Source organism: Bufo bufo, chromosome 1, assembly GCF_905171765.1.
Source record: "Bufo bufo chromosome 1, aBufBuf1.1, whole genome shotgun sequence".
Lineage (NCBI taxonomy): Eukaryota > Metazoa > Chordata > Amphibia > Anura > Bufonidae > Bufo > Bufo bufo.
Window position 1 is genome coordinate 605,089,720 of NC_053389.1, and position 7,076 is coordinate 605,096,795.

At 46.2% G+C, this 7,076-nt stretch overlaps 1 long non-coding RNA gene across 1 annotated transcript; it reads left to right on the forward strand.

The window, feature by feature from the left end:
* The first annotated feature begins 1,488 nt into the window (after positions 1 to 1,488).
* LOC120985573 lies at positions 1,489 to 6,599 on the forward strand. Its single transcript, XR_005775555.1, has 3 exons — positions 1,489 to 1,500; positions 5,238 to 5,240; positions 6,064 to 6,599. It is a non-coding gene; the product is annotated as an uncharacterized LOC120985573 (long non-coding RNA).
* The last annotated feature ends 477 nt before the right edge of the window (positions 6,600 to 7,076 follow it).

A 7,076-nucleotide genomic window follows, 5' to 3' on the forward strand; every position in this document is an offset into this window, starting at 1 on the left:
CGTTTTTCGGAGGTTTCCAAGCACTCTGGCAGACACCACAATCACCAAACCGAAGCAGCATATAAATCCTCTCAAGCCTCTGAATGCTGTAGACAGTTGAATAGGAACCATACGAATAGTTTTCACTCCTAGCAGTTTAAACTGGGACAGCATACCATAATCCTCCCACAAGAAGAGACGACACTTCACCCTTGAGGGTTAAAAAAGGAACTGACTGTACTTCACGTACAGCCTCTTTTATTCACAAACCAAAAACATAGTACTGCCCACAGGTTTTGAAATACAACCAATCAATATATTACAACACATCCCACAATGCATCATGGTTTCCTCCTCTCTGCCCTGGAGACACCCGGGGAGTAATCCAATTATCTCTCAGGACAAAGGGAATCCCCACCCAAACACACAAAAATCCTCCCTTCTGTCTGTGATATAATTATGGATTAACATAACTATCACTGACAGTAAAAACAGTTTTTAAACATACTCTAAACTTTAAAACCATACATTCCATCTCCATAAAAATTACATATTTAAACTCAGCATACATCAAATATAACCACTTCCAAAAATCACACAAATCCCTCCAGCGGATCAAAAGTTAAGTGGAAGTCCTTTATGACCGACCGCAAGCACAATTTCCTGCCCAAAACAGTTCCAAAGATTTGGCTGTGCGGTCGGTCAATTTCATGCAGAAAAACGATTAAGTCCCATCTTCGAACGGGACTTAGTCTCTGGAGCTGAAAGTCTCTTACAGCCAAATGCGTTTTGGGGTATACAACTGCCCCCTTCCTCAGTGGTGCTATTTTTATACACCATTGGATGGTTGTTCCATTGGCACTTTATTTCCTCCATATTCTATTAATGATACAAGGGACCATCATGACCACGTGACATATCACGTGACCAGCCAGCACTTCACTGCCAACACATCACATGACAAGCCAGCATTTCCTACCTTTGTTTGGTGTGGTTTTCGTTTGGGCCCGTAACAGCAGGGCGCATTACTTACTGTGAGGACGGTATTCCACCTGAAGACCTCGGAACAGGTAACAGTAGTGTCGGTCCTCACACAGCCGTGGGATGCCTCGGCGTGTGGGTTACCAATACCGCGCCACATCTACCGAACTTTGTTTGGATTTAACTATTGCTGTGTGTCCTTCTGGACTGCAGGTTGCTTCAGAGTTAATTTGTGCACATCCATGGGTGTCTATAGCATTAGCCCGTTTGAAGTTCATGACTGTATCCATCGTCTTCAGGACATTTTTATTCTCCTAGGAAATATACTTTCAAGTACAAGCACTCTATATAGAGTATATCTCCAACCAAGCCCCCCTAATCAGAGTTTTCATTATCGATTTATTTTTTTATATTTTTTTGCTTTTGTTCATTTTTATTTTTAATTTTTTGCTTTTGTTAGTTTTGTTTTCAGCTTTTATATGTATTGTATTCTGGTGTTTATTAAATGTTTTTATTCATATTAATGGATGACTCATCTGGGTCTACCAATTCAAACATGGTACTGCAAGATGTTGAACGTTACAGGAATGCAGGACCCTTAAACCATAGTCGCCTGGTCTTCAGGATTATGTGTGTGGCACGTAGTACCTTGTTTATGACAAGTGGATCTCCTGGTCCTTAGCACCCGATTGCTGACATAGACGAAAAGCGTCTGGTTTTGTTACAAATATATCCCTAGGACTACTTTGCTGTCCATGTAAAACTCCACTGAAAGCACAGCAGCACAGAGTTCCAGTCTGGATATTGTGTGATCACGGAGTGGCTCCAGTTTGGTCCGGCTCATGACAAACCCTATATGGCATTGTTCTTTGACATCTATTGGTCTTTCGGTATGCTACGGCTGCAATCGCCTTGACTGAAGCGTCGCAGAAGATACATAGTCTTTCAGTGGCGTATCAAGCTATGGCAGCCATGGCTAGTGCCATAGCGCCAAGCGGGGGGCGACAAAAAAAAATATCATGAAAAAAAAATTCCCACCCATTCTGCAGCCACCTCCTTTAGCCCAGCGCTGGCGGCGGCAACGCAAATTAACTTGGAAAGTACTTTTACCTTGGCTGGACAGTCTGGACTGAGGGCTGGCATGTAGGAGAAAGACAGGCGCCCCATGATTTTCTATGAATGGGATCGCCCAGTCCGTCCGTGTATCGCTAACTTGCAGAGGCTCCGCCTCCAGCTCCGCCTCAAGCTCCGCCTACCCTCCTCTGCGTATCGTAGCTTCATTTATCCAAGCGTGTCACTCGTGAGGTGACTGACTGCACTGAGGTGAAGTGAGGAGAAGAACCGTGAGAAGTTGGACGATTGGACCCCCCAGCCATGCAGCACTGCTAGTCTGCTACGGTACACACACACATCATGATCACACTGTATAATGATGTACTGACATTCTGCAATCTGCCAAGCACTGCAGGCAACCTAATAAATGTAACCTTGCTAAATACCTAATATAGTACTGCTAAATATATGAATAAATAAATTAGAATTATTGCATAGATATCCTAAATAAAGTGATTTGTGCAAGTTGTACCTTGCTGTTGCACAAATCACTTTATTATATCTATGGCTATGCATAATTATAATTAATTTAATCCATATTGTGCAAGCACTATATTGGATGGGCTGCTTGCTTCTGTTGAGACTGTCATGATGCCAGGCTTAGGCTATTGGTCACACTGGGGCGTTGCGCTATTGGCGGTAAAGCGTCGCTATTTGAGCGGCGCTTTACTGTAGTTTTTGCGGCGCTATTCAGCCGCTAGCAGGGCGCCCGGCGCCTCAAATATGCGGCTCGCAGGACTTTGAGCTTCCACTAGCTGCCCAAAAAGGGTTAAAACCGCCCCGCAAAATGCAGCTTGCAGCGGTGCATTGCTGGCGGTTCGGCGGCGCTGCCCATTGATTTCAATGGGCAGTGGCGCTTTCGAATCAGTGTGTACACTGTTCCTACAGCGCCTCAAAGATGTGGCTAAAAGGACTTTTTTTATTGTCCTGCCAACGCACCGCTCCAGTGTTAAAACCCTCTGGCTTTCACATTGGAGTGCTCTATTTTGTAGCGCTGTAGCACCTGCAAAGCGCCCTGAAAGAGCGGCTCCATTCACTCCTGTGTGAAGAAAGCCAGAGGGCTTTAAACACTGGGAGCAGTGCGTTTGCAAGCAGCATCTTTGAGGCGCTGTAGGAGTGGCTCCTAAAGTGCCCCTGCCCATTGGAATCAAAGCGGTGCTTTGCAGGCGTTTTTTTAAACCCTTTCTCGGCCGCTAGCGGGAGTTAAAAGCGCCCCGCTAGCGGCTGAACAGTGCCGCAAAAAAGACGGTAAAGCGCCGTTAAAAATAGCAGCACCTTACCACCGACGCCCCCACGCCCCAGTGTGAAAGAGGCCTTAAAGTCATCATCAGGTGCGATTGTGCGTATGTGCTAAGCAGACAGGGCCGCTGGTGATCCTACTTCCTCTCTCCCCCCAGGGGCGCGCTAGTTTCAGTGCTTGCCATAGGCGCCATTTTCACTAGATACGCCTCTGTAGTCTTGCATCTTGACTTCAGTTGATTTGCATGGAAGCATACGGTCATGCCACATGAAGGCTGGACAAAGCTTCAAGAGACTTCCTCCAGGTCTTTTTTCTCCATGGGAAGCGGATCATCCCAATCAGACGTCTCTGTGGTGATGTCTCTTAGCATCATTTTACCTTGGATGGTAACAGGCGCTACGAATCCAGAGGATCATATAAGCTGTTTATGGTGGACAGAACTCCTCTACTTGTGAAGGGCTTTTCTTCCTTGCTGATTTGGAATGTGAATGTATCTGCCTTTAAATCCCAGAGCAAACCGAGTCTACGCTGCATGGGAAGGGAGTTGGTGCTAAGATCCAAGTCCTTTAGATCATTTGAATGGTCTTCAGGTGAGAAGGCCTCCATTACTCACGGCTATCAGAGCGGTTTTGTGCAGCCTCAGATTAGATAGAGCGAGCATTTCTTGGGCCCTTTTCAGAGATGATTGCAGTCTCGTTCGTGGGTGGGATTTCAAGCAGTTGTCCACGTAGAAATCTTTTTCCACAAAGGACCTGACCATCCGAAGCATACTTTGCTTCACCATCTCGGGCTGAATGTCTGAGACCATAGATAGCGACTGCAGGGGAAGGACTGTTTCCGAAGATGTGCACTCTCATTCGGTACTCTACAATGTCTTCATTGGGGTCATTGTTGCAGTACCAGAAGAACCTCAAGTAGTTCCTGTGTTTTTCCTTGACGAGGAAGCAGTGGAACATCTGTTGTATGTCGGCCATAAATGCTACGGAATCTCTGCAGAAGCGGAGAAGTACCTCCAGAAGTCTGTTGTTGAGGTCTGGACCAGACAGTATGACATCGTTTAGCGAGACGCCTTTGCACCTGGCGCTCGAGTTGATACTACTCTTATCTGCCCTGTTTTTTAGGATGATACAAGCCGAATATGGGTAAGTACCAACACTCCTCAGAGTCTTGGAGCGCGGGTGGCCATTTCTGCATGGTTGTTCTGGAATATTCTTTCCTGAAGGCAAAGAAATGTTCTTTTGTCTCTGGTGTCCTCTGAAGTTGTGTTTGAGGGAGATTAATCGGCTGTAAGACAAGTTCTTTGTTGTTAGTTAAGCATTGTCTTCGGATTTAAACGGTAAAGGTGCGACCCAGCTTTTTGACTTGTCTTTTACTATTCCTTGATTCATGATATCCAAGAACAACCTGTCTTCTATAGACATTGCAACCCTGTTGTCTTCTCTTGTCCTGTGAAGACTGTGCACCCTAAGTGATCTTGCCCATCATCGCAGGCGTGGTCTTCATAGGAGGTTTCTACGAAAGGACAAGGCACAGGAGCACTGTGTGGCAGTTCTATTATCAGGAAACTGCTCTGACATGGCTGAAATAGGGAGGGGTGTCCATTTTCAAATGTGTTGGTGAGCATACTATGGACTGAGGTCGGCTTGTGGGCTCCTCCTAGGCAGACGTCTCCTATGATGACCCATCCTAGGTCAAGTCTCTGGGCGTATGGAGCGTTTTGGGGACCGTTATTCTGTCCTCTAGCCTTATGAACTCGTAGTATGTCTCTTCCAAGGAATAAGACTATCGGGGCTTCTGGGTCCAGTTCTGTATCAGGTGAGCTATACACCTCAGGTGGGGGTGGTATGCTGCTACCTCTGGTGTAGGTATCTCAGACCGGTTGTCAGGTATGTGATTGCACTCCAGCATGATTGGCAGGGACAAGCAGGTCTGACCATCTATGGACTCTACCTTGTCCCCAGTTGCCTTCCTCCCCGCCGTCTCAACGGTACCTGCATATGTCCTTAAGGAGTAGGGAGAACCGGACCCTAAGATGTTGAGGTTGTCAAAGAAGGTGGATTTAGCTAAATACCTGTTGCATAGATTGCATATACTTTGATTGCCTTATCTCGGTGGCCGATTGGATAAACTCTGACAAGGCAAATTTTTGAGCAGGACTTCCCTCCTGCGAGTCCTTTACAGTGAGAAGTGACTACTGCGGTGCCTATGTCAGTGTCTATCTGCTTCCGTCATGCTCCTCTGCTCGGGGTGATACCTGAGTGGGTGGTCCCCAGGTGTAAAGCCATGTTGTGTTCTGTGCTACCGCATTCTGTGCATGTCACACTGACCTTACAGTTCCTGGCGAAGTGAGATGTTGTGGTGCAGCACCTGAAGCAGATGTTGTTTTCTTTGAGGAATTCCTTGCGGTCCTCTAAAGACTTCTCCCTGAAGGCTCTGCATTTTAGTAGAGGATGTGGTTTCTTGTGCAGGGGGCATTCTTTGGTAAGATCTTTGGGTTTGTTTCACTTCTTCAGAAGACTTAAACTGCCTGTAAGATGAACCTGTGGAGGCAACGTTAGTTTTGTGGACTGCCACTGGTATTTTATGATGTTTGACACCAGGGGTAGTGGGACATGATAAAGTCAAAACTGGGATCATTTCTGATCCTTGCCTGTTTGAGCGACAAAGTCTACAAACACCACAAAGGGGGGGAATGGTAGATTATAAACCTGTTTGTAACGGGAACCATGTGTGATCCACTTCTCCTGTAGTGTCTAGGAATGCTAGCCCTTGCAGATCTCCTTTTGCTTGAGCAACCTGTACCTCTATCAACAAGTCGCTGAGTTCCCTGAGATTCTGGTAATCACTACCCACTATTCTGGTAAAATTATCAATTCTCTTATATAAAGCATTTTCTATAGCTTCTATTGACCCATAACACTCATCAAGTCTTCCCACACCATATTTAGGCCTTTGCCCGGATAGTTTATGTTAATGTCTCTGATTCTTTTGGCGTGTTCAGCAGACTCGCTTCCAAGCCACTTAATGAAGAGATCTAACTCCTCACTACAGGAAAGATCTAAGTCCCTCATGGCGTTCTGGAAGGAGGCTCGCCATGCCCTGTAATTCTTGGGGTGATCAGTGAACCAGCTCCCGTTGAGCAAAGAACTTAGCAAAGTCCATGGCGGCCTGGTTAGCAACAATACTACCCGGTGTGCTGTTGTTATTCTGCGTGTGTGGTGTATCACCATACCTTTTAGAGGTTTCTGGCTTAGGGAAGACTGTATAATACCATTCTGACGGGAAGGGTGTCCCTTTAAGTAGAAACGAAGGTTGTAGCTTCTGTTCTGTAGGGCGTTAGTTTGTGGTCAGCATTGCTTTGTCGCATACCGTCATGCTCGAGGTACTGCGGTTCAAGGTAGGATCTTTGGCATTCTGTATAAGCTGGCTGATATACTGGATCATAGTAGTCATCTTCTTGGGATGCTGATGGACATATTCTGAGATGCACTGTCCCTGGATCTTGTTCATCTAGGTCTGGTCTGGCTGTGTTTCTCGGATTCGGGGAACACCATGGCTTATAGGAAACTCTGCTTTGGCTACTGCAGCTGTCAATTCTTTCTCTACAGCGAGTTTTTTCAGTGACACTTGCAGGAGTACTCTCTCCTTTTCCATTGACGCTTTATGGCGCACGCTCTTTTCTTCCAGTGACGCTTGCAGCATGCTCTCTCTTCTTCCAGTGATGCTTGCAGGCATACTCTCTCCTTTTCCATTGACGCTTGCC